Source organism: Chiloscyllium plagiosum, chromosome 32 (genome assembly GCF_004010195.1).
Source record: "Chiloscyllium plagiosum isolate BGI_BamShark_2017 chromosome 32, ASM401019v2, whole genome shotgun sequence".
Taxonomy (NCBI): domain Eukaryota; kingdom Metazoa; phylum Chordata; class Chondrichthyes; order Orectolobiformes; family Hemiscylliidae; genus Chiloscyllium; species Chiloscyllium plagiosum.
In genome coordinates, this window is record NC_057741.1 from 22,383,160 (window position 1) to 22,392,671 (window position 9,512).

Consider the following 9,512-nt stretch of genomic DNA (forward strand, 5'->3'; position numbering starts at 1 on the left):
ACTATGTCAGTAAGCAGGTTATTGCTAAGCCAGTGCTATGTGATAGCATTGTTGATGACAAATTCCATCACTTTACTAATGATCAAAAGTGGTGGTAATTAGAAGATCAAATTTGTCCTGTTTTTTTCGTGTACGGGCCAGACCTGGGCAATTTTCCACATTGTCAGGTAAGTACAAGTGTTGTAGTTGAACTGGAACAGCTTGACTAGTGGCTTGCCTACTAATCTACTCTAACTTGAATCATTACAAAGTGAAAAAAGGGGCTACACAGGCTATATTAATCTTTGGTCAAGGAATTGTCTATTGACCATGAGATGGGCGCGTCTGGTAGTTATGACAAACAGTGAATGTCATGACAGACATAAACGATTAGAATCACTCAGAGAAAGTTCAGTACATTGATTCCTGGATCAGGGATTGTCTTACGTGGAAATGTTGAGCAGTTTGGGCTTATTACTCATTAGAATTAAAAAGGGTGTTATATAATTGAATTTTATATGCTTTGAGGTGCTTGACAGAGTAGGGAAGGATTCTTCTCATGGGACAATCTGAAAACAAGGACACAACTTCAAAATAATAGGTTTCCCATTTAAGATGGAAATGAAGAAAAAGAATTCTCCCTGGGAGAGTCACTAATGTTTAGAATTCTTTCCCTAAGAAAGCAGTGGAGGCTCCATCGCTGAATATATTCAAGGCTGAGATAGGCTGATTTTTGATCGAGAAGATAATTAAAGATTATGGGGGCAAGCAGGAAATTGGTTCTCAGGTCACCATCAGATTGGTCATGATTGTATTGATGGGTAGGTCAGGCTTCAGAGTTAAACTACCCAGACCTACTCATATTTCTTATGTTCTGGCAACCACACAAAATTCTTGCACAAATAGTTCTATCAACATATGGTGTCGTGTGTTGTGTTTCAAAAGTATGCACCAGTGTCTCATACAGCATCTCAGAAGGCACCCAATGAGGCAGAGTTAATCCCAATTTCTCAACCAAAGATAATATCAATTCTTGAATACAGGCTATGTGTACCAAAACAAATATACACTCACACCCCAAATAACCATCTCAAGCGTAAAGAAGCTCAACCAGATTTCCTTTCAAGATGTGAGACTCTTTGGCACTAACAATCCATCTGTAAAAGGAATGGTTCACCAAATACACAATAACTATTTTCAAGGACAAAGAAGAAAATAATGTTATTTTAGATTAGATTCCCTGCAGTATGGAAACAGGCCCTTTGGCCCAATAAGTCCACACTGACCCTCTGAAGAGTAACCCACCCAGACCCCTAGCCTATATCTACCCCTGACTAATGCACCTAACACTATGAGCAATTTAGCATGGCCAATTCATCTAACCTGCACATCTTTAGACTGTGGGAGGAAACCAGAGCACCCAGAGGAAATCCACGCATACATGGGGAGAATGTCCACACAGAATGTTGCCTGAGGAATGAATCAAACCCATGACCCTGGTGCTGTGAGGCAGCAGTGCTAACCACTGAGCTACCGTGCCAATCTATTTTTTTATTATCAAATCTATCTGTATTAAAGAAAAGGTGTTGCCGGAGTTGTGCTGAAAGGATATTTGAATTTTGGAGAGACTGGAATATGCCACGTGCCATGAGGTTAGAAATAGGACGATAGTACAGATTTTAAAAATGGCCAAAGAGCTGGTGGAGGAGGCAGTGCTTCCGAAAATGTGGATCATTGGGATTCCCGAGTTGGTAGGATATACATAAGGATGGGATGCACCTGAATTGGCTGCAATCTCCTGACAGGCAAGTTTGCTATTATCACTCAGGAGGCTTTAAACTAGTGTGGCAGGGGGAATTGGGAACCAGAGTAGTAGGTCCACTAGTACAGTGACTGAGGATGAGTTGGAGACTAATTCCAGTACAGCTAAGACCAACAACAAACAGGTAGAGGGTACTGAACACTATGGGACTGGCAGTCTGAAGTGTGCTGATTTTAAAGTGAGGGGTATGACAGGTAAGACCAATGAACTTGGAGCTTGGATGAGTATATATAACTATGATGTAAATATTACAGAGATTTGATTGAGAGAGGGACAAGACAGTAGTCAATCCAATGGGTCCAGAGAGAGCTGCAGAATGTGCAGTGAGTGGCTGAAGACAGTTGTTTGAAGCAAAGTAATTATCCAGCACTTTATTGGAATTGGACAGCATGCATGATGCAACGTACAGATTGAAGGGGCAAGGTAGGAAGTTGGAACTGTGTGTTTACAATATTTTTCTGCTTTCATCCTATGCAATGTCCTGTCACTGGAGAACAGAAGAATTTACATCAGGGAAACTCAAACCAAATATCAGGTCAGTATCTGATGGGGTTGGGCTGAAGTGTGTTTATTGCAATGCAAGGAGCAGGATAGGTAAGGCAGAGGAACTTAGAGCCTGAATCCGTACATGGGACTATGATGTTGTGGCCATTACAGAGACTTCGTTGAGCGAGGGACAGGACTGGCTGCTCAACTTTCCAGAATCTTGTTGTTTTAGATGAGATAAAGAGGAAGGTAAAAGAGGTGGAGGAGTTGCAATATGAATTGGGGAAAATGTTACAATCTGCACTCAGAGAGGACAAGCTGGAGGGTTCATCCACTGTAGCAGTACAGGTAGAGCTCAAAAATAAGATGGATGCAATTACTGTGTTAGGATTATACTATATGTCCTCCAACAGCCACCGAGACATTGAGGAACAAATATGTAAGCCACTTATGGAAAAGTGAATTAAAAACAGAGTTGTCATAGTGGTGAGTTCGACATCCCCAATATTGACTGGGACTCCCTTAGAACAATAGGCTCAGATTGTTAATGCATCTAAGAGGTTGACTTAGAACAGTATGTGGATAGTCCAACAAGAGGAGGGGCTATCCTGGATCCCGTATTAACTAATGAGGCTAACCAGGTGACTGACTTTTCAGTAGGAGGGCATTTTGGAAACAGTAATCACTCCTTAAATATTAAGATAGCTATGAACATGGATAAATCAGGATCTTGTGGGAAGCTACTGAACTGAGGGAAGGCAAATCACGTCAGTATCAGGCAGGAGCGAGGGAGTGTTAATTGGGAGGAGCTGCTATCAGGCAATTCTATAATTGTTATATGAATGGTTATATACATGATTTGTATTCATATGTTAGACAACAATTAGGTATCTTATGATTTTGGACTGTGGGTTTATTCGCTTTTCATTTATTTATGACACTTTTCTTGTGCATTGAGGTTGGTAATTGGCCAGTGTGTTTGGCTTTGGTCGCTATGCCTTGTAATCACACATAATACTTAAATTTTAAAAGGCTATTTTACAGCTTCACACACAAATCTCAAATACGACACTCTTTGTGATTTGTGCAGTTATAAACATGACATTCTGCTATTTTGAAGTGAGGATAGCAATATTACTTTCTATTTGAGCCTTGTTAACATGCTCAACTACACTCCTAAGACTGGTCATGATCAGTGCCTTTATACCTTTGGATCTGTTGCCAAGGCTACTTAGCAATTTATAACTGGCAATCTCATTTAGAAAGAAACAGGCACTCTTTATTCATAATTACACAAACCATGAAGACTATATATATTTGGAAATCATTTGTTTAGATTTATTTTCAAACCTGCTACCAAGAACCATATAGCAAACTTTGCAACATGTGTAATGGAATAGGGTTGAGGTTACAGTGGGTTCTTTAAAATCCCATGTGCTGTGCTTGATTAAAAAGGGCACTAATCAAACCAAGAGAGTATAGACTAATTTACGTTGGCCATGGACATGTCTAAAACCAGAAATTACATTATTATATGCCAAATGTTCTGGTCTGTATGATTTAAACTCATGGGGAAAATCCTGTTTTTTTCAAAAATATAATTAATAAGCTTGAACATGGCTTGAGAATTTTATTAAAATGTTATTTCCACTATTTTTGAAAATGTTCACATCTTTAATTCAAAAATATAAATGAACAGGGGTGATGCACTTGCAAGAACATAATATAATCTGCTGTAAATGTACTGCTCTGCAGACACTGTAGAGAAAGGTGACGTAAACAGATGTAAACCCAAGTAAAGACAAAGGTATCCAGAATACCCTGGCAGTTATGTTGATGGAAGTGTGAGAAAAATGCTAAATGGGTGCTGTGCCTATTTGAACAAATGGTTGAATTGTGCAATCTGATCCTAATTGCAGATTGGTATAAATTTGAGCTTATGTGGAGGTGCTAAAAATGGCAGGTTTCGCACTCAAGCAGTGACATGTACAATTTCACTGCAGCGGCTGATGTGGGATTGACACATCTATTCCATTGAAGGGGCTGCGGGGAGTGTTCTGGTTCACAGGTAATGCAAATTTCAGGATGGTTTAGGGATTGAGTGAGGCTGCACAGCTCCTCACACACATCTTTGGGGATCCTGATGGATGAGATAGAGTCATAGAGTCATAGAGATGTACAGCATGGAAACAGACCCTTTGGTCCAACCTGCCCATGCCAATCAGATATCCCAACCCAATCTAGTCCCACCTGCCAGCACCCGGCCCATATCCCTCCAAATCCTTCCTATTCATCCACATGCCTCTTAAATGTTGCAATTGTACCAGCATCCACCATATCCTCTGGCAGCTCATTCCATACACGTACCACCCTCTGCGTGAAAAAGTTGCCCCTTCGGTCTCTTTTATATATTTCCCCTCTCAAACCAAACCTATGCCCTCTAGTTCTGGACTCCCCGACCCCAGGGAAAATACTTTGCCTATTTATCCTAACCATGCCCCTCAAAATTTTGTAAACCTCTATAAGGTCACCCCTCGTCTGTAGTATTTTCCAACATGACCACTTCTGACATCTTGTGGCATTTGCCACCTCTCCCTGTATGTACTACGGGTAAAGGTTGCTTGAGGTAGCTCACTGCTATCACCTCTCGACTTGGTTTTGTCTTGGAACCATCTAATGAATAGTGCAAAGTGAAATGCTACTGTGGAATGTCTACAGAAGAGGCACTGTTCTTAGAATGTTTATTGCATAAGAACAGATGCAGTAAACACATTCCTGAAGAAGGGCTTATGCCCGAAACGTCGATTCTCCTGTTCCCTGGATGCTGCCTGACCTGCTGCGCTTTTCCAGCAACACATTTTCAGCAATTATATTTGGCCAGGCATAATTACTGATATCTTAGGGACCTGCTGCAGATACGAATGCTCCCTCAGAAAGTGCTCCTCGTATCCACCCTTATAGTGTGTGTGACATCAGTAGAATTGTGGAACTAATGCAACATGAATTTTAAACCCCTTCAGAACATTGCCTTATTCACTTGGATCCAGAAGCGAGGTGATGACCTCATCTCAAAGACGGGAAAGTCTGTCACCTCCTGTCAATCTCTCTTTCTGTAGTTGTGTCAGACCTCATGTTTTATCCGTCAGACTAAAGGGACACCTAGAAAAGGCACAGATAATCACACCTCAGGCAAAAGAAAAAGGTAGGTGGGTTACCGTCAGGGAACGGAAAGGGAAAAGGCAATCAGTGCAGGGATATCCTGTGGCCATTCCCCTCAACAACATTTTGGAAACTGTTGGGGGGGTAATGACTTACCAGGGGTAAGCCATGGGGTACAGGTTTCTGGCACAGAGTCTGTCCCTGTTGCTCAAAAGGGAAGGGGGAAGAGGAGCAGAGCATTAGTCATTGGGGACTCCATAGTTTGGGGGGTTATATAGGAGATTCTGTGGGAATGAGAGAGACTCACGGTTGGTGTGTTGCCTCCCAGGTGCCAGGGTTCACGATGTCGCTGATCGTGTTTTCGGGATCCTTGAGGGCGATGGGGAGCAGCTCCAGTCGTGATCCACATAGGCACCAACGACATAGGTAGGAAGAGAGAGGGGGATTTAAGACAGAAATTCAGGAAGCTAGGGTGGAAGCTTAGAACGAGAACAACCAGAGGTATTGCCTCTTGTTTGTTGCCCGTTCCATGTGCCAGCGAGGCAAGGAATAGGGAGAGAGAGGAATGGAATATGTTGTTACAGGGATGGTGCAGGAGAGAGAGTTTTGGATTCCTGGATAATTGTGACTCTTTCTGGGGTAGGTGGGACCTCTACAAACAGGATAGTCTTCACCTGAACTAGAGGTGTACCAATATCCTGAGGTGGGGGGGGGGGAGCTTTTGCTAATGCTCTTTGGGTGGGTTTAAACTAATTCAGCAGGGGGATGGGAACCGAAATTGTAGCTCAAATATACGGGAGGTTGAGAGTAGTGAGGTCAGAACGAAGATTTCAAGATCACAAGAAGGCAACGGCAATCAAGAAGCTGGCTTGGCATGTGTCTAGTTCAACACCAGGAGCATCCGGAATAAGGTGGGTGAACTTGCAGCATGGGATGGTACCTGGAATTTCGATGCTGTGACCATTTCAGAGACATGGGTAGAGCAGGGACAGGAGTTGTTATTGCAGGTTCTGGGATTTAGATGTCTTAATAAGAACAGAGAAAATGGTAAAAGAGAGAGAGGTGTGGCACTATTAGTTAAGGACAGTATTACCATTGCGGAAATGAGTTTTGAGGACTCATCTACTGAGGTAGTATGGGCTGAGATTAGAAACAGGAAAGGAGAGGTTATCCTATTGGGAGTTTTCTATAGGCCTCCAAATAGTTCCAGCGATGTAGAAGACAGGATAGCAAAGATGATCCTCAATAGGTACGAGAGTGACAGGGTAGTTGTTATGGGGGACTTTAACTATCCAAATATTGACTGGGAATACTAAAGTTCAGATAGATTTTGTCAGTTTTTGTCCAATGTGTGCAAGAATGTTTCCTGACACAGTATGTAGACAGGCCAACAAGGAGCGAGGCCACATTGGATTTGGTACTGATCCGGCCGGGGGTTAGACTTGAAGGTAAGTGAGCACTTTGGTGATAGTGACCACAATTTGGTTATGTTTACTTGATGGAAAGGGATAAGTATAAACCGCAGGGCAAACGTTTTGGTTGGGGAAAGGAAATTATGATGTGATAAGGCAAGATTTAGGACGCATAGAATGGGGAAGGAAACTGCAGGGGATGGGCACAATTGAAACGTGGAGCTTATTCAAGGACCAGCTAGTGCGGTTTGTCAAGCATGGGAGCCGTGGCTTAGTAAAGAAGTTGAATCTCTTGTCAAGAGGAAGAAGAAGGCTTATGTTAGGATGAGATGTGATGGCTCAATTGGGGTGCTTGGGAGTTACAAGTTCGCAGAAAGACCTAAAGAGAGAACTAAGAAGAGCCAGGAGGGGACATGATAAGTCATTAGCGGATAGGATCAAGGAAAACCCTAAGGCTTTGTATAGAATAAAAGAATGACTAGAGTAAGATTAGGGCTAATCAAACATAGTAATGGGAAGTTGTGCGTGGAGTCAGAGGAGATAGGGAAGTGCTAAATGAATATTTTTCGTCAGTATTCACACGAGAAAAAGATAATGTGGTCAAGGAGAATACTGAGATACAGGCTACTAGACGAGGTGGGATTGAGGTGCACAAGGAGGAGATGTTAGCAATTCTGGAAAGTGTGAAGATAGGTAAGACCCCTGGGCAAGATGGAATTTATCCTAGGATTATGTGGGAAGCCAGGAGGTGATTGCCGAGCCTTTGGCTTTGGTCTTTATGTCATCACTGTCCACAGGAATTGTACCAGAAGACTGGAGGATTGCAAATGTTGTCTCCTTGTTCAAGAAGGGGAGTAGAGACAAGCCTTACTTCAGTTGTGTTGGAAAGAGTTATAAGCGATAGGATTTATAATCACCTAGAAAGGAATAATTTGATTAGGGATAGTCAACACGGTTTTATGAAGGGTAGGTCATGCCTTAAAAACCATATTGACTTCTTTAAGAAGGTGACCAAACAGGTAAATGAGGGTAAAGCAGTTAATGTGGTGTATATGGATTTCAGGAAGGCTTCTGATAAGGTTCCCATGGTAGACTATTGCATAAAATAGGAGGCATGGGATTGAGGGTGATTTAGAGGTTTGGATCAGATATTGGCTAGCAGAAAGAAGACAGGTTGGTAAATATTCATCCTGGAGTTCAGTTACTAATGGGGTACCGAAAGGATCTGTTTTGGGTCCACTGTTGTTTGTCATTTTTATAATTGGCCTGGATGAGGGGGTAGAAAGGTGGGTTAGTAAATTTGCAAATGACACTAAGGTCGGTAGAGTTGTGGCTAGTGACAAAGGATGTTGTAGGTTACAGAGAGACATAGGTAAGCTGCAGAACTGGGCTGAGAGGTGGCAAATGGAGTTTAATGCGGAAAAATGTGAGGTGATTCACTTTGGAAGAAGTAATAGGAATGCAGAATACTGGGCTAATGGTAAGATTCTCATTAGTGTAGGTGACTAGAGAGATCTCAGTGTCCAGGTAGATAGATCCTTGAAAGTTGCCACCTAGGTTGATAAGAGAAGGCATCCAATGTGTTAGCTTTTATTGGTAGGGGAACTGAGTTTCAGAACCATAAGATCATGACGCAGCTGTACAAAACTCTGGTGCAGCCACATTTGGAGTATTGCGCACTCGTCACCGCATTATAGGAAGGATGTGAAAGCTTTGGAAAGGATTCAAAGAAGATTTACTAGGATATTACCTGGTATGGAGGGAAGGTCTTACGACGAAAGACTGAAGGACTTGAGGCTGTTTTCGTTAGAGAGAAAAAGGTTGAGAGGTGACTTAATTGAGACATGTAAGGTAATCAGAGGGTTAGATAGATTGGACAGTGAGAGCCTTTTTCTTCGGATGGCGATGGCTAGCACGAGGGGACACAGCTTTAAATTGAGGGGTAATAGATATAGGATAGATGTCAGAGATAGTTTCTTTACTCAGAGAGTAGGAGGGGCGTGGAGTGCCCTGCCTGCAATTGTTGTAAACTCACCATCTTTAAGGGCATTTAAATAGTCATTGGACAGACATATGGATGAGAATGGAATAGTGTAGGTTAGATAGGCTTCAGATTGGTTCCACAGGTTGGCGCAACATCAAGGGCCAAAGTTGCTTTTACTCTGCTGTAATGTCCTATGTTCTATGTTCTATAATCAAACACTTCCCTTCTCCAGGTGCCTCCCAGAAATACTCTACAATAATGTAGAGTAGCATGGCACCTACTCTTTTCAGATGAGGTTCTCAGAGAACTTCCTGAATAAATATTAATAGAATGTGTATGAAGTATCTCTGAAAGTCTCACGATGTTATCAGCTTTCCTCCTTAATCCTTTGGCAGTAAATAAACAATTTAAGTAGCAACGTACACTCAGTTGAAGATCTTAATGTTTTGCGGTGACTTGTTGATTTCTAATTGCTTTTTGGACAGGGATAACCTCAAGTGTTAGCCACCAAGCTGCCATGCAACCTCATCAAATTAGCATCAGCAGACAATTTAAGTGACAATCTGACCCTTGACATTTCTCTGGGCAATGGTTCCCAGTGCAACCCTCAACTTCCTTTTTGCACAATGCTGTGTTGCACTGTATACAGGTTAAACTGACATTTCAACTG